This window comes from Mauremys mutica, chromosome 1, assembly GCF_020497125.1.
Source record: "Mauremys mutica isolate MM-2020 ecotype Southern chromosome 1, ASM2049712v1, whole genome shotgun sequence".
NCBI classification, from domain to species: Eukaryota; Metazoa; Chordata; order Testudines; family Geoemydidae; genus Mauremys; species Mauremys mutica.
Window position 1 is genome coordinate 297,144,161 of NC_059072.1, and position 19,332 is coordinate 297,163,492.

At 41.2% G+C, this 19,332-nt stretch overlaps 1 long non-coding RNA gene across 1 annotated transcript in view; it reads right to left on the minus strand.

Moving 5' to 3' along the window:
- Positions 1 to 3,073: 3,073 nt before the first annotated feature.
- LOC123375307 overlaps positions 3,074 to 19,332 on the minus strand; it is a 50,939-nt gene continuing 34,680 nt past the window's right edge. The window contains exon 3 of the long non-coding RNA XR_006581392.1: positions 3,074 to 3,137. This is a non-coding gene — a long non-coding RNA (uncharacterized LOC123375307). The remainder of the gene's footprint in view (positions 3,138 to 19,332) is intronic.

A 19,332-nucleotide genomic window follows, 5' to 3' on the forward strand; every position in this document is an offset into this window, starting at 1 on the left:
AATATTTTCTGAATTGCTCACCAGCTGCATAAAAAGATGTTTTTTTCCCTCAGAAAACAATTTGTGAAAGGAAAAATAGTAATTTCACACAGCCCTAGTTTGCTGCTTCTTGTTTCCTGTTTTGCTCTGTTTTGCACGGTATAGAAATCTTATCAGAAATGTCTTATGCTTCTGACCCAGCTCTCTTTGAAAACTGTTTTGTCATCCTTCAACTCCTTAAAGGAAAAGATGAAAGCAAAAATATGGATGTGTTTCCAATGAGGATAATGAAAGTTGAAAGGCGACCAAGGAGTTGGAGGAAAAATGTAGAATCTGAATACTGATAGGCACTCAGCAGAGAAAGGTGGAAATGAAGAGTTTGTAATGGGACTTTAATGAAAGGAAATGCTTTACTAGAAAACAAACAATGCTATGAGCAGACACTTGAGATTTGGGTGGGAACTCAAAGAATATGTGGAAGGCTTAAATCCAGTAGAAGGAATAATTTCAAAACTGTTAGAGACTTTCTTTGACATAACATTTAGCCCACTGCTGTGAGTTTAAAAAATACCTCTGATACACAGATAAATATACAAACTTCACAGTACAGTACTTAAGGGCAAAAGAGATCAGATCAGAACTCAATTGCTTTCCCATCAGTTGTTTAAAGTGATTGCATTCTTTCTGAAATGTGTGAGGAAAATAATCTTTTTCTTAATGGGTTTTTGTGTTTCCAGTTATATCTTGTTTTAGGTAGGCGTTTCTTAATTCTGTATTTTCTTGACTCTGAACTGATCTGGCTATCTTGCATTTACCAAAATGGTGTGTATTTAGGAAAGATGTTAAGTATTTATTTTATGGTTTTGATTATACAATGATATTTCCTGAAGCTAATTCATGAGTTTCTCAAGCTGGATCTGATATAGAAGTTGACAGTTTATTCACTGAAGATAGTGTATAAGATTCTTTCTTGCTGGAGTGCTATTTTTTCTTCTCTTCACTTAATCTTAGATTTGCTGCAATTTTTCCAGTTTTAAAAGTATATTCTGGAGTAATGACTGACATTCTGGACTGAGCTGATCTAGATAAACTATTTTATTTTCTGGGACAGGTAGCAAAACAGATGAAAGCAAGAGAGAGGACTCTTTAGAATTTTATCTTCTATCTGTACTGATTGATTTTTTATTTTAATCTGACACAGACCTTTGATGGATGATCATAGTGAATATTAAATATTGGGACTGCGTCATGAAATCCTTTGAATTTAATAGATCTTTTTTTTACTGCCCGTAGTGTAATATAAACTATTAATAATGCAATGTCTCTCCTCTTCCTTTATCAAACTGTGGACTTTATAGATACAGAAAAATTATCTCTGTTGTCTTAGACTCCAAAATCTACAATGAGCTTGATAAAGGAACACATATTTTATAACCATAGTAACTGCCAAGAACATTTGTAGTGTCTGCACTCTCTCATTCTCCAGAAAAGATTGAAAGACATCACTTATTTTGATTTTGTGTTAAAGGAAGAGAGGAAAGATCAATTATGGACATAACTTTACATTGCATATGGTTACCTATTTGGGAACCACTGGAACAGTGAGTGACAGATGGTAAAAATTATTTAGATTCAACTGAAATATAAGAGGGAGAATTGTCCTCTCTGTAATATCAGATTATCTGTCTAGACACTTTAATGATACCTTATGAAAAATGTCCATGTGTACTGTTCTCTTAAATGCTTTTTTTTGGGAGATTTTGTAACTCTGGGTCAGACTGTACCAGTCTGCCATAGAACCTGAGAGAGGAGGACCGAGGGAAGGAAAACTCAGTGAGAGATGACCCTGACAGAGTTTCTGCTAAATTATTCTGACAGTTGGGGCAGGGTTTGCTGAAGAAGCAATGGGTCATGTGGTATGTCAGTGAGAGTAGATATATTTCAATAGTATTTTAGGATAAGAAAAAACAAAATGTCCAAACACTGCCAGTGCTGCTGTAATCTATCCTGGTGGTGTGCAGGAATAGCCACCTTCACAAGGTTAAAAATCCTGATGGACAAAAAAACCCCAAATCCATGATAATAGGTTAAAAACAGTGGAATGTTTGTTTGTTTTTCTTTATCTTACACTGCTTTTTGGTTTGCTTTCTGATTTTTAAATACTTGACAGGCATTTCCCTTTTTGTGAGTGAGCATTTCAGGAAACTCAACCTGAGATGCACAAAAAATACACAAGTTGGGGGACTTCCTCCCTTTTACTTTTGGTTGAGAGGTGGGACACTTTCTTAACATCTTCCCTTCCCAAGGCACTGATCTCATTTCCTGCTCTGTGCCTGGTTCTCTGCACCCCTCTTCTTTCTGCTTTTCTCGAGCACAGCCCCTGCCCAGCTCCCACTCCTGGATACCTTCCCTTGTGCAGTTCCTTTTTCTTCCCTGGCTCTCAGGCCTGTATTGCTCTTCTCACAAAAGGCCTGGAGAGCTTGTATTCACCTGCATTAAGCATTACATAGCAGAGCAAGGAGAGGCAACACTGATTGATGGCATACTGGAAATTTCTCCCTGCATATAGCTCTTTACATGCAGCCCTTAATACAGTAGCTATGGCATGGGAATCTAAACATAATAATCTTTGGCCTGCCAGTTAAATGGACTCTTGCATTTCAAGGGTCTGTGGCATTTTTCTTCCCCATTCTGTTCCAGAAGGGCTCTTCCCATCTCTTTGCTATATCAGTTTATTTTTTTCCTTGCAGTATATTGGCTTTGCAGTGTAAAGGTCTCTTTCCAATACAGTTTCTGCCTAGATTTATATTTACTACTTTCCTAAAAGATTGTGTACAATTGTAGAGTTGAACCCCTTCTCAAAACTCTTACTTATGGGAATATTTTTTAATTTAATGTGGGGTTCCCAAGCTGATATTTTTTCCAGGTCATTATAAAGAGCGTTATTTAGAAGTAAGGCAAAGAAGGGAAGAGTTGAGATTTTGTTTGAATTTTTAAAATTTGTTCTGTGTACAGTACCATTTCCTGGCCAATTCTCATTCCTTTTACTAGACTATACAACTCGGCCTTACTCATAACAGTAATCCAGTTGATGTCAGTGGGCTCATCTCTTCCGTGAAGTCCAAGTTGTCTAAGGATTGGGGGAACAGTGACTGTGCCTATAAAAGAACAGGATAAGTTAGTGCTAGTGGAGTCCAAATCATAATGATATAACTAAGAACTCTAATTGCAAAAGTATCTGAGCAGCAAAGAATAACCCATGTATAAAATGGAATCTCTTTCAGAGGCAATGGAATTGGTATGTTAAGGAACTGGAAAGTGTGTGTACAAAATTATTATCAAAGAAACGTGTGCAAATTAGACCCTTATTTGTGGCCATAATGTAACTCCAAATTACATTTGCACTGTGAGTGCTTATTTTCAGAAGAAATAGCCCGCTCTTTGTATCATGCATGTTCGATTCATGATAATTTGAGTGCGCCTTTTTAATCTGGAACTCCTTAGCATACTGTGTTTGCACAGTCTAGTTACATGTGTACTCCAAAAACTGCTCAAGCACATTCTAGAGAAAATTGACAGAAAAAAAAAAGGAAAAATCAAGCATTTCCACCTGATTGTAGCCTATAAAGCTCAAAGCCAGAAGACTTGCAAGCATCTAATTAAAGTAGAAAACATCTAATAGAAGACTTGCAAACACTTAATACATGAAAGGGAAGGCACAACACCAGAAAACAGGCAGAAGCATTAAGAGCTGTTTGCAATAGATTTCATAAAACTGAAAACGAAACATAATTAGACACATCAGGGAGCCACCCTGCATAAGAGTACACTGTCAGCAGTGACAGTAAAGTCCCTATAAATGGTATGCTCTGTTGGAGCTGAGCTCCACATGAGTGAAGAGCAGAACAGCTGCCCGCTGGGGTCAGGCATTAGAAAACAATGGACTAGCCATTTGCTGAAAATTCAATACAATGGGTCATGGCAGAAATAGGACCAACTGAATGATCCTGATGCCATCTACAGGTTTGTGCTGTTCTATGTAGGTTGCTATACCACCCTCATCACCTCAGTATCTGAATGCCTTCCAGTAGTACATTAAGCAATGTGACTAACATCTGTCACTTATTTGTTCTCTCCTTATGGGGAGAGCTGTGTACGCTGGAATATTTTTGTTTTGGATTTTTTTTAATACATATACATGTTGCTATATGCTTATGCTAGAGAAGGTAAGTCAAAGAAATGTGCCTTGAACTTAGACTAGGAGGCGGTGAGGTTTGTGTTGGCCCTTAGTTCCTGGAGGAGTCCATTCCCTAGTCTAGGGCCAGGCCCCAGGAAAGCTCTTGTCCCCATAGTATGTTACCCTTTAAGTGACTTTAACTGCTAGAATTTAATTACACACTTACCCCTGAGAATAGAGTTTAAGGATGCAAAGTTAGCTTTAATATTTCATAGCAGAAAGTTTTATAACCATTCTTATTAAGACAAAAAGGAAATCCTCTATTCCCTGCAAAGTTTAAATGAGCAATGGCAAAGATACCCCCAAAGAACAACTTAGTGCATGTACAATTGACAGTTAGGCTAGTGATAATCCTGAAAGTCTTGTTTTTATTGTGATACCTCTAAAGGTTGTCAGAGCCACTGAACCACAGAAAGAGCAGGCACACTGACATTTTTATGGTGTTCCCTGAGTACTTACTAGACAAGGACCTGAACTGTACATCCCAAATGTTTGGAAAGCTCAAACATAAATCCAGATGTTGAGTCATGTGACTTTGGCCCCTCTTTAGCCCTTGAGGACAATTTAAACATTCCCTGCCAGACATATCTACAGTAATCCCTATTTTATTCTTTTCAGAGTCTTATACCACCCTCATCACCATAGTATCTAAGTGCCTTCCAACAGCATAGTAAGTGATGTGACTGAAGTCTGTCATGTGTGGTTTGTTTTATCTGTCAGTCTTTCCCCAGGGGGACAGTTGCGTGTGGGGAGGTGTTTTTTGGTAGTTTGTTTATAATGCATATGCTGTGCTGTGTGTTTGTAGTGGAAAGGACAAGGTTAAAGAAGCGTACCTTACACTGTGATTAAAAGCTGGTGTGACAGAGTATCTGTATATTTTTGAGTTATTTCATAATTGTTCTTATGAATATACAGTTTTCTATAGGAAAACCTTGCCAGTTGTTTTGCCCAGGCAGTTTTTGAACTGTGTGTGTCTCCGAAAGTATAATGTTAGTGAATAGGTGAATGTTTAAACCTGATCAAATTATGCCGTGAACTAAGATATCTTCCTTGGACTTCACCTTGTGTGAAGTGTTTTGAAAAGCTTTATGCTCAGACATATTAAATGTTTGTACCATGGAAAGCAGTTCTTCCAGGAATGAGCTAAGGCAATGCCAGAAAATCAGCTTTTATAGCACTGTCAAAGGCTTCCCAGCTATATGCAGCTTTACAAGCAGATACTGGCATGAGCATCAAATACGCCTGAACTTCAAGGTGTTCTTAGTATTGTCCTAGCTTTCTGTCTAAGAGAAGTGGAAAATTATACAGAGAAGTAAAGCATTTAATTTTTTTCATACTGCAAATTGTTAAGGATCCTCCCACAGAATTTGTTCCCACTGATGGACTACTTGATCCTAAATCGTACTGTGTAGGTTCTGTTGCAAGATAGGTCTCTTTAGGTTTCCTTCTCATTTCAGTTAGAAGGAAACTAGCTTCCGGATTGCTTTTCACACTGAATCTAAGGGTAGGTCTACACTGCAATTAAAAACCTGCAGCTGGCCTGTGCCAGTGGACTGGGCTCGCAGGACTCAGGCAATGGGTCTGCTTAATTGCGGTGTAGACATTCAAGCTCAGTCTGCAGCCCCAGCCCAAACATCTACACTGCAATTAAACAGCTCCTTAGCCCAACTTCCATGAATCTGATTTAGCACACCTGTGCCAGCCATGGGCTTTTAATTGCAATGTAGACAAACCCTCAGGAGGTGTCTCACTATTCATGAGGGAAGGGTTCCTTGGATATGCTCCCAAATTGGGGAAAATATTACATTTTATTTTTATTTTGTCAGTGGTGCCCTGTTACTACAGTAAATGGGTATCTTCTTCTAAGGAACCAATACAGCAGATTCCCCACATATGAAACACAACCTTAACTTTGCAGATCTTCCTTCTGGAGGCTTGCAGGATCAGGCAACAATAATAAGAATCTGTAGGTAAATTTATCTGTCATAATGCTAATCTGGCCCTCCATCAACATTGGATGTGAACACCTCACAATATATTTGTCCTCCCAATACCATGTCAGGCAGGGAAGTACTATAATCTTCATTTTACAATGGCAAACTGAGGCAGAGAGAGACAAAGGTACTTGCTAAAGGTCTCCTGGGAAGTCTCTGCCAAAGCAGGTCTTCCAAGTCCCTGATTAGTGAGTGCCCTGATCACCTGACCATGCTTCACCAACCAAGTATGGAGAAGTTGAACATTAAGCTCCAAACAGCTTGTGAATGCATTAGATCAGGGGTGGGCAACCTCTGGCACGCGGCTTGCCAGGGTAAGTACCCTGGCGGGCTGGGCCAGTTTGTTTACCTACCATGTCGGCAGGTTCGGCGGACCACGGCTCCCACTGGCTGCGATTTGCCATCCCAGGCCAATGGGGGCGGCGGGAAGCGATGCAGGCAAGGGATGTGCTGGCCGCGGCTTCCCGACACCCCCATTGGCCTGGGATGACGAACCGTGGCCAGTGGGAGCTGCGGTCCGCCGAACCTGCCAATGCGGCAGGTAAACAAAGTGGCCCAGCCCGCCAGGGTGCTTACCCTGGCAAGCCGCGTGCCAGAGGTTGCCGACCCCTGCATTAGATACTTATAATACCAGCAAGCTGTACTAAAATTTTATAGAAGTGTAGGGCTAAAAGGAACCTTGAAGTCATTGAGTCTAGCCCCCTGTGCTGAAGAAGGACTGAATAAACTTATCTCATCCCAGACTGTTTAACATGCGTAAATACCTTCAATTATGTGGATTCCACAACCTCCCTTGGAAGACTATTCCAGAGGCTTAACTACCTTTAAACTCTCCACATTACAAGGCACTGCAACACCTGATATAGTGGAAGTGTTACTAGAGCTATATTCATTTCTCTCCACTGAAGGAAACCAGGCAAATTTCGGCCTTTTGTGCTGTTCTGCTTTAGATATGAAATGTCTGGTATTTTGTCTAAAATTGTCACAGCTAAAAAGTACTTTTCCTGCAACAGAAGTCTCTCTTGGTTGACAGAAAAACAATGTAAGGACCAGGTTTTGCAAACCTCATCTGGCTAGGCCCAAGGAAAGTAATGTAAATTTCTCTGGGACTGTCATGCACCCATTCTCACAATTGTACGTCCATGTCCAACTGCCATGCTGGAGTTCATAGAATCATAGAAGATTAGGGTTGGAAGAGACCTCAGGAGGTCATTTATTCCAAGCCCCTGCTCCAAGCAGGACCAACCCCAACTAAATCATCCCAGCCAGGGCTTTGTCAAGCTGGACCTTAAAAACCTCTAATGATGGAGTTCCACCACCTCCCTAGGTAATCCATTCCAGTGCTTCACCACCCTCCAAGTGAAATAGTTTTTCCTAATATCCAACCTAGACCTCCTAATATCCAACCTGCAACTTGAGACCATTGCTCCTTCTTCTGTCATCTGTCACCACTGAGAGCAGCTGGGCTTCATCCTCTTTGCAACTCCCTCCCTCCCTTTTGTTCGTTGAAGGCTGCTATCATATCTCCCCTCACTCTTCTTTTCTGCAGACTAAATAAGCCCAGTTCCCTCAGCATCTCCTCATAAGTCATGTGCCCCAGCCCCCTAATAATTTTCGTTGCCCTCCGCTGGACTCTCTCCAATTTGTCCACATCCTTTCTGTAGTGAGGGGCCCAAAACTGGATGCAATACTCCAGATGTGGCCTCACCAGTGTCGAATAGAGGGGAATAATTTCCTTCAATCTGGTGGCAATGCTCCTACTAATGCAGGCCAATATGCTGTTAGACTTCTTAGCAACAAGGGCACACTGACTTATATCCAGCTTCTCGTCCTGCAGAAAAGAACCTATGGGTTACAGTGAACTTCTGCTTAGCCAGTCAGTCCCCAGCCTATAGCAGTGCAGGGGATTCTTCTGTCCTAAGGGCAGGACTCTGCACTTGTTCTTGTTGAACCTCATCAGATTTCTTTTGGCCCAATCCTCCAATTTGTCTAGGTCACTCTGGACCCTATCCCTACCCTCCAGCATATCTACCTCTCCCCCATTGTCATCTGCAAACTTGCTGAGGGTGCAATCCATCCCATCATCCAGATCATTAATGAAGATGTTGAACAAAACTGGCCCCAGGACCAACCCCTGGGGCACTCTGCTTTATACTGGCTGCCAACTAGATATCGAGCCGTTGATCACTACCCATTGAGCCCGATGATCTAGCCGAATTTCTATTCGCCTTATAGTCCATTCATCCAATCCATACATCTTTAACCTGCTGGCAAGAATACCATGGGAGACCAAAGCATGTATCAAAAGCTTTGCTAAAGTCAAGGTATTTCATCATTTTCCATATATCCACAGGGACAGTTGTCTCATGATAGAAGGCAATCATGTTGGTCAGGCATGACTTGGCCTGGGTGAATCCATGTTGATTGTTCCTGATCACCTTCCTCTCCTCCAAATGCTTCAAAATGGATTCCTTGAGGACCTGCTTCATGATTTTTTCCGGGGACTAAGGTGATGCTGACTGGTCTGTAGCTCCCCGGATTCTCCTTCTTCCCATTTTAAAAGATGGGCACTATATTTACCTTTCTCCAATCATCCGGGACCTTCCCTGATTGCCATGGGTTTTCAAAGATAATGACCAATGGCTCTGACATCACAGCAGTCAATTCCCTCAGCACCCTCAGATGCATTGCATTTGGCCCCATGGACTTGTGCATGTCCAGCTTTTCTAAATAGTCCTTAACCACTGAGGGCTGCTCACCTCCTCCCCATACTGTGCTGCCTAGTGCAGGAGTCTGGGAGCTGACCTTGTCTGTGAAGACTGAGGCAATAAAAGCATTGAGTACTTCAGCTTTTTCCACATCATCTGTCACTAGGTTGCCTCCCCCATTCAGTAAGGGTCCCACACTTTCCCTGACCACTTTCTTATTGCTAACATACCTGTAGAAACCCTTTTTGTTACCCTACACATCCCTTGCTAGCTACAACTCCAATTGTACTTTAACCTTCCTGATTATACCCCTGCATGCTCAAGCAATATCTTTATACTCCTCCCTAGACATCCGTCCAATTTTACACTTCTTGTAAGCTTCCTTTTTGTGTTTAAGTTCACCAAAGATTTCTCTGTTAAGCCAAGCTGGTCACCTGCAATATTTGCTATTCTCTCCGTACATCGGGATGGTTTGTTCCTGCATTCTCAATAAGGCTTCTTTAAAATACAGCCAGCTCTCCTGGATTCCTTTCCTCTTCATATTAGCCTCCCAGGGGATCCTGCCCATCAGTTCCCTGATGGAGTCAGAATCAGCTTTTCTGAAGTTTAGGGTCCATATTCTAATGCTCTCCTTTCATCCTTTTGTCAGGATCCTGAACTTGACCATCTCATGATCACTGCTGCCCAGGTTGCCACCCATGTCTACTTCCACTACCAATTTTTCCCTGTTTGTGAGCAGCAGGTCAAGAGGAGCATGGCCCCTAGTTGGTTCCTCCAACACTTGCATCAGGAAGTTGTCCCCAACACTCTCCAAAAATTTCCTGGATTGTCAGTGCACCGCTCTCCCAGCAGATGGAAGGGTGATTGAAGTCCTCCATGAGAACCAGAACCTGTGGTCTGGAAACTTTCGTTAGCTGTCTGAAGAAAGCCTCATCTGCCTCATCCTGCTGGTCTGGTGATCTATAGCAGATGCCCACCACGACATCACCCTTGTTGCTCTCGCCTCTAAACGTAACCAAAAGACTCTCAACAGGCTTTTCTCCAGTTTCATACTGGAGCTCTGAGCAATCATACTGCTCTCTTACAGACAGGGCAACTCCTCCACCTTTTCTCCCGCACCTGTCCTTCCTGAACAGTTTATACCCATCCATGACAGTACTCCAGTCATATGAGTTACCCCACCAAGTTTCTGTTATTCCAATCACATAATAGTTCCTTGACTGTGCGAGGACTTCCAATTCTTCCTGCTTGTTTCCCAGGCTTCTTACATTCATGTACAAGCACCTAAGATAACTAGCCAATTGCCCTACTTTCTCAGTCTGGATCAGGAGGCCTCCCTGTTGCACCCTCTTCCTTGTGTTTCTTCCCGGTATCCCACTTCCCCACTTATGTCAGGGGCTTACGTCTCCATCCCCCGGTGAACCTAGTTTAAAACCTTCCTCACTAGGTTAGCAAGCCTGCCTGCGAAGATGCTCTTCCCTCACATTGGTAGTGGATCCCATCTCTTCCTAGCAATCCTCCTTCCTGGAACAACAAAGGATGGTTGAAGATTCCAAAGCCCTCTCTCCAACACCACCCACGTAACCACGCATTTACTTCCACAATTTGATACTACTTACCTTGGCCTTTTCCTTCAACAGGGAGGATGGATGAGAACATAACTTGCCCCTCAAACTCCTTTATCCTTCTTCCCAGAGCCACGTAGTCTGCAGTGACCTGCTCAAGGTCATTCTTGGCAGTATCATTGGTACCCACATGGAGAAGTAGGAAGGGGTAGTGTTCTGAGGGCTTGATCAGTCTCAGCAGACACTCCTTCATATCCTGAATTCTAGCTCCAGGCAAGCAGCACACTTCTTGAGTTTCCTGGTCTGGACAGCAGATGGATGACTCTGTTCCCCCCTAGGAGGGAGTCTCTGACCACCACCACCCATCTCCTCCTCTTAGGAGTGGTGGTCATGGAACCCCCATCCCTAGAACAATGCAACCCATGCCTTCCAGTCGATGAGGTCTCCTTCTGATCACTTCCCTCAGATGACTCTTCTAAACTATTCTCCAACATAGTACCTGCGCAGAAAGCCTGAAAATGGTTTCTTACCTCTATCTGCTTTGGGGATACATGAGTTCTCCTCTTTCTTCCTCTGGAGGTCACATGCTGCCAGTTTTCTTCCCTGCTCTGCACTGTCCTCTCTGATTCTTCAGCATGATGTGCCTGCATTACCAAACACTGACAGCTATCCAGAAAGTCTTCATTTTCTCTGATGCAATGCAGGGATCGTACTTGGGTCTCTAGTCCTTTAACTTTCTCTTCCAATATGGAGACCAGCTTGAACTTCATACAGATGAAGTTGCTTCTATCCTTTGGGAGAAAGACAAACATGGCACATCCTGTGCAGGTCACAAAGCTGATCGCTCACTATCCATATTGTCTTCCTTCTAAGAGCCTCTTCAGATGTTGTATTAACTGCTCACAGAAGCCTAAAAGGCAAAAACTCTGTGGGAACTCTCCCGCCCCGCCCTCAGCAAACTCCCAGGCAAACTCCCTATATCTGGCTTTTTTATAAGTCTGCTGGCTCGAAGCAGTTGCCCTCACTCAAAGCCTTCCCTCCAATCAACCACTCAAGGCCCACTTGGAACAAAGCGTTCCCAATTCACACTTTCAAACAAACAACCACACAGTCAAACAATCACACTTATCAAACAAACAAACATATGGTGAGTTCACAGTCTCACACTTACCATTCACTCACTTTATCTCCAAGTTGACTGTGGGGATGGGAATGGGACACAACAGCTAGCTGGTATTAAGTGGAGAGGACTTCTTCCCTGGTCTCTTCTGGGCAAAAAGAGGGGCTGGTCAATTCTTCTTCCTGCATCTCCTGGGGAGTCCCCTTTCCTATGTCAATGGAGGGGCTGTGGGAAAACTCCTTGGCTTTCTTCTCAAGATGGGAATTGCCAGACTCCCTTCTCCACAAGGCCATGGGAATGTCAGCATCTAGTGACATTTTTCTGGGCCAACACCCAGCTTGAGGTGAGCACCTGATATCCAACTCTTGAGAAGGCAAAAACAGTACTACCAGCAAATCACCAATGGTACTAGTGCAGTAGCAGCACCAGACCTGCACAGTGACTCCATGTTACAAGTGAGCCTAGTTACTCACTGAATCCTGGCTTTGTGAAGTTAGGACATCAGAAAACAGAAGTGCAGACTGCAGTCGGCATGTGGAACATACAATTAGTAAGGTTCAAAAACAGTGCTGATATCTCCCACCTTATCCGCCGTCTTGTAGTCTCACAATATCGTGCAAAATCCTGTCATGTCTCATTCACTTGGGACACTTTTCAAATATATTGCTGAATATTTGTCCTTGGGTAATGGGTGGTGGAAATTCAATTGACATTTCTTCTATCACAATAGCAACCCCTAGATCTTCTGAGTGTGTTGAGGTTAGTGGAGTAGAAGTTGTGTAGAGAAGGATTTACCAGTAAACATTAAGGGAATGAACATGGGATTTTGTCATAGGAGAGTTGTTTAACAGTGATGGTAACACTTCTTTCATGGAAATTAATGTGGGATGGGTTAACAGTAGTGTTGGATACAACAATGTGGTATTGTTAGCAACAGAATGCATCTCTATTACATGCTGTTGTTGGGATCAGCAACCCATTCTGACAGAGTGGCAGTATTTTCCCAATCACTTTTTTTTTTACTTAATTGTTGAAAAAACAATGAAAGCAATCACCGTGTGCACTGAAATTAGCCACAAACCACTGGCAGGGCAATCTAATTGCAGTAAGTTACCAAAAATTTAAAATAACACTTTGTTTTTGAGTCAATTTTCTTGCCAACCTGAAACTAATACTTAGGGAGTTTGTTTCAGTAATGCCACTGAGTTATTTGGGGTGAGATAAACAGAAAGAGAGAACTATGTGTCAAATGAATGAGAATTTTTTAATATGACAGATTCAATTAACCAAAACAACATAATTTGTTATAACTATTAATAGCCTGACCTTCAACTGCTCCTCAAAGAAAATAGAGAATACAAAATAGAGAATAAAGTTTCACATAAAATGACAATGATCTTCATCAGATTACATATACATTATAGTACAATATCATATATATATATATATATATATATATATATATATATATATATAAAATAATTACTACAGCAATTTACACAATCTAATTAGATATGTTTGCAAGTGTGTTCACCGATTTCAAGTCTAGAAGGAATCATTATGGCATTTAGTCTGACCTCCTGTATAATACAGGCCTCGGAACTTCCCCAAAAATTCCTAGAGCAGATCTTTTAGAAACATACAATCTTGATTTACAAAGTGCCAGTGATGGAGAACCCATCATGCCCTTGGTAAATTATTCCAGTGTTTTCTAATCTTTAATCATTGTCATGGCTCATCTCTGAACCCTCTCCAATTTATCAACATCCTTCTTGAATGGTGAACACCAGTTCTGGACACAGTATTTCAGAAGCAGTCACACTACTGCCAGATTAGAGGTTAGATAACTTCTCTACTCCAACTTGAGTTTCCTCTGTTTATGCATCCAAGAATCACATTGGCCTTTATAGCCATGATGTCACACTGGGAGCTCATATTCAGCTGATTATATCCACCATGATCCCCAAATCTTTTTCAGAGTCAGTGCATCCCAGGACATAGTCCCCTCATTCTGTAAGTATGGCTTATATTAGTTGTTCTTATTTACATTTAGGCATATTCAAATGCATATTGTGTGTTTGCGCCCAGCTTGCCACATGATCTAGATCACTCTATATCAGTGAGCTGTACCCTTCATTTTTACCATTCCCTTAATTTTTGTGATGATTTTACTTCTAAGTCATTGATAAAAATGTTAAATAGTGTAAGGTCAAGAACCAATCCCTGCAAGATCCCTATCTAAGTATAAAATATATTTGTGTACATATATAAATAGTGTGTGTATACTTAATGATTTAGCATTATAGGAATATGATATTGATATTTATATTATGGGTCAGATTGCCTGGTTTGCCTGAGCTATGCAAGGTACCTGACTAGAAAGGGGAGACACAGTGAAGGTGAAGACACCTTTATGCTGCCTGATCCTGGAACTGTTTGGGAATAGAGCTGGGTAATCAATTTTTTGGTTTACTGGCAATTCAAAAAAAACACAATTTTTTTTTAAAGAAAATGAAAATTGAAAAGTTTTTTGGAGACAATATGCAAAGTTTTGGTTTGAACCCAAAAAATTAATGTAGCCTTCCAGGCATTTTATCAAAAGGAAAGGACTAGATTCACAAAATGGCTGCAGGAGGAGATGTTGCTACCTCCTCCCTCATAAGCTTCAGCCCAGGGGATATGGAACTTGTCTAAGATATGGGACATCCAGGGTCAATGCCTCCCTCTAATGGATGTGGAGAAGGGATATGAACTGAGGTCTCCTACATAGGCTATGGGATATTCTGGTGATTCTTTTTCAGTCTCTTCTCTTGAAGCTGTTCCACTCTTTATAAATAGTTATTGGAACAGGGACATGAACTTGGGGCTCTCACATCTTAGGTGAATATCCTAACTACCATACTATAGAATCAGTCTCATGTGCTTTCCCTGGCCCAGTGACTATCCCTGATCATCCATAGTGGCAACTTATAGTCCATTAATTATTTTTTTGTCATCTAACCAATAATTATTCCATTGCTACAAGTTGTAGAGTTGATCAAGAAATGGAGCATCTGTGCAAATTAATTCTCTTTCAGTGACCTAAAACTTGCAATAATTGCTCCATCCTCCCCTTCCACTCCCAGATGAATAACAGCCCATATACTTAAGAATTAATAACAATCCTGCATGGCTGTTGAAAGTGATAGTAGACAGAGAGATAAGACTTTTTAAACAAACCACTTCAGGAAGGAGCCCCGATTACTGTGTGTTTGGTAAATATTCAGGTGTTCAGTTCATGCTTTTACTTAGGAGACAGACTGATACAGTCAGCCATGTTAGATATTGCCCTATTTCTTGTGGGGGACATATGTGAATGGTAGATGAAGAGTAGTTTAACTCTCCTTATTGGACAGACAAATAAGAAAAAAGAGTGAAAGGTGGATGGGTTTTGCAAAATGTTGGTTTGGTTTTGGGTTGTGGAAAACAAAAGCCAGAAGAGGTACAGATCCAGATTTCTTTTAATTCAGTCTCCTTCTCCCCTCCACTCCAAATTGTGGGGAGGTTTGAATAAAAAGTTCTGCTTTTATCCCATCTCTAAGCACCAGTGCATCTAGACCTTTTAAAAAACCTCTGGTCATAATTTTTGAAATACTTTCATGTGATGATTACAAGGCTGCAGCTGCATTAAATTCTTTAGGTAGAGCATGTGGTTGCTCTGACAGCATAGCTTCCACCACAGAGGTAACTATATTTCAGTGGTGGTGGTTCAATCCTGGTATTCACAATCTATAATTATTAATGCAATTTAAATCTATACAAATGAAAACCCTTTACTAAATCTACCCGACCGACATTTCATTCACATCTATGTTGCCCACAGTCCTTTTCAACTCACCCATTCTCACAAGCTTATGAAGAAAATGCACTTTTCTAAAGAACTCAAGAGCATTTCAGAGTTTTGGTGAATAAGTCCATTAGGCAGAAGTAATCACCTTTTTTCAGATAATTATAGGAGAGTTTTGTAAAATGTACAAATTTCAATGCAATATATAATAACTATTATGCAAGACTGAGAACATAAAATAGCTAATGCACATACCCAGTAGGTAGTTTTCTTATATGGCTATACTGGTTATTTCTAAATACTTTTCACAGCACTGAATGAACACAAGCAGCTAAATGTTTGTGAAAATTATCTCTTAGGTCCCAATTCAGCAAAACATGTTGGTAAGTTTATCCCTATTCAGCAAAGCATTTATTCATGTTCTTAAATCCTATTGACTTCAGTGGATTTAAGTGTAGGCTTAAAGTTAAGCATGTACTTACGTTCTTTGTTCATAAGGAAGTGCTGATGAATCAGGGCCCTTGACGTTAAGGGACAAATTCTGCTCATATAATCACCCCATCTAACCCCATTGAAGCCAATACCATTACCAGGTTTAGCGTTAAACTGCTGTTCAGTCTAGCAGTGTTTACAAATACGTGCAAAACTCCCACAATCGAAGTACTAATTTTTGCTGTTCTCTGCACCAAAACAAAACACAACATTGTTTAGCTAATGTCGGTCAATTTTATTAAAACAAAATTGCATGTGTTGCCCATGTGATTTAAAATGGATGATAAAACTTGGAACAAACAGAGTCTAAAATGGAAATGCTGAGAGACCCTTAACTGTAGCTTTGCTATGTGATGCTTGCCAATAAAAGAAAAGTCGCAGGATATTAAAGCCTACAAAAATTATGCCCTTGAGGAAGCCTGTACAGTTTGTCTCAAATTGGGAACCAAGTAATATGCTGATTTAACAGGGACAACACTGCATTTTTTCATCTGGTGTTGATACAGGTTTAAAAAGGCACTTGCCTTTTCTGCTATTCTTACCTATTCCTCACTGTACTGGTACAAAATTGGAAGCAGTGCACTGACAAATACTGCATTTAGAAGGGCTGATTTAACACCGTAGCAGAGCAGCAGGCTGGTTGTGGCAGTGACAGCAGCACTAAGAGGATTTCAGAGCATTGTAACACATTCTAAATATTTCTCTTATCTTTCCAATTTTTAATTTACCCACTCATTCATTGCAATCTCTTTCTATTCAGAAATAACTTCCAGTTGGGAAAACACAACTAAATAGTACACTGGAGCCAGTCCCCTTTATACTTATACTGCTTAATTTTTGGCAGATATATGCTAATGACTTTATTCAAGCCATTACAATACTCAACTTTTCCCATCCTGAATGGAGTTGGGTGGCCTGATATGGTGTGTAGTGCATAATCTGTCTTTCTATCTAGTCTGTCCTTCTAATGAATGTCTATGCCAAACAAGAAGATGGAAACTGGAAAGAGGAAAACTAATCTGCAGAAAGCAACCAAAATTCAATTAAAAATGCTTGAAAAGATAGAAATTAGCATTGACCTGAAGAATAAATTCCAAGCTCTAACAGACTGAAGGCCTGAATGCCAGATGCAAAGTGATGATGTGTGCAAAGGTTGATTCCTCAGAGGAAGTAGCAGCCAAGATGTTGGTGAAGTAACCAAGATATCTACTGAAATGTGAGAGAGATGGTTAAATGTACTGAACTGTGCAAAGCCTTGAGGGAAAAGATTGCAGGGGACATCAGTAAATACGACTTCAGCTGAATACAGGAGAGTCTGGAGGGAAACAGATGCTACAGTAAGATTAAAAAAGAAAACAAGTGAAGGGGTAACAGCAGGTGTATGCTCCAAGGACAGGACTGCATATCCCTCTCTGTGATAGCAGGAACAGGAAATGGACAACAAGATAAAGATGTCTGCTTATAGAAGAAGTAGAGTAGGATGTGTTGAATACAAGAAAAGTGTGCTGAGATAAGAAGATATTGTAAATGCCATTGTGAAAAACAGGGGACTATAGAACTGGCAATAAAGGTGACCACTTTAGATGCATCCACAACTGTTCATCATCAGCATTCGTCTATAAAATATAATTGCAGAAGACTGTATGAATCATTCAGACTTACTTATATTATAGTCTCTCATTCAGTGTATTGTTTTGTACCATAGGCCTATGAGTAACCTATACAATATGCTTAAATGTTTGAGAAATTGACCAACTATACAGTAAACTTTTACTCCACCAGAAGAGCAGAGAGGCTATAAATTGGGATGTTCTATGATAGAACTCCATCAAATGATTAGTGTATTCCTGGTAAAGATGAATAAAAATAACCTTCCAATGTGAACGGCATTCATTGATTCTGAGGAAGATGCTGACCTAGCTGGAAAGAAAAATAAAAATGCAGTGCTGAGAATGCAGTAGAAGAGACCCAGGCATAAGAAAGCATTATATGCAGTTTTGGAGAAACATCTAAAGGGCTGGGCTGTGGCTGGCTTATCTGGGAAGTACAAAAAGGGCAGAAGGATGACTTTCTCCTTCCCCCCCCCTCCACCCACCTGCACAACATTGGTTCTTGTGCACAAAGACTGTACAGGTCTTAAATGGATGAAGTGGGATGACTTGGGACTGGGGTGGGTGAGTGAGTGAGTTGTGTGGGGGGTGCATATGCATATGATGTGTCTTCGTTCAGTGCTCCTGAAGGCATTCTGATCAAGTCAGCCATAGGGCATCCAGAGTCTGCTGCTGGGTTGGACCATCTCCACATACACCATAATCAAGGCTCTGGTTGTTAGAGCTAGAATAGAACTTGTCACAGTTTCCAAGGTAACTGCAACTCTGGTTCCTTCATGGCCTTCTTAAGGACATCCCTCTTAAGTCTTGAACCCCCACCTGTCACCTTGCTTGGGGCATGAGGGAATCCTGTGATCTACTCCCTCCAGACTGGACTGGGGGTTCAATTCACTGATTAGCTCAGCGGGACTGATTTTTAGTTCTGCATCTGCAGTCCTGTTCTTTCATGGGCAATGATAATAAAAAAAGGGAGATATACCTAAGCTCATAGAGCTGGAAGGGACCCTGAAGTGTCATTGAGTCCAGCCCCCTGCCTTCACTAGCAGGACCAAGTACTGATTTTTGCCCTGGATTCCTAAGTGGCCCCCCTCAAAGATTGAACTCACAACACTGGGTTTAGTAGGCCAATGCACAAACCACTGAGCTATCCCTGCCCCCAAGTGACCTGCCTGCCTGCCTGCCTGCCTGCCTTCATAAAGGAAAGTATTACAGAGAAAACATATAAAATGATAAACAGCTTATAACACACACCTAGTTTACCAGATTTCACCCACCTTTCACATGGAGTCTCTGGCAGGGTTCAACGTGCTTCATGTCCTTCCCAGAATCTGTCTGTCTTCTTAACAGTCTCATGTGCATTCATGGATTAAGGCTGAGTGATCCTCTCTCCAGGTCAAGGCTATTATTTTATTCAGTTTGCAGGTCTTTGACAGGCCTCTTAAACTAGCTCAAACCAGTGCACTGTATTTTCCCCATGGAGTGAAGTTTCCACACATTTGTTATCTGTATTAGGGATTTGGATTAATTCCCTCCCATCCCCCAGTGATTTCAGTTCCTGCAGGAAATGCTTTCACACCTCCTTTTAGCCAGGAATAAAAATCACTAACCAGACCAGGCAGATAAATATAACATTTATAATGCTGATGCAATAGTCTTGGAATACTCCATGTGTACATAGCTTCTGTTATATCTCAGTAAAATAGTCTTTGAATACTCCATGCTTCCAAATTATCTTATCTGTCACAGAATTCACAAACTCTGGACTTCCGTGGTGTTGCAAGAGAGGGGGAACTAAAATTTC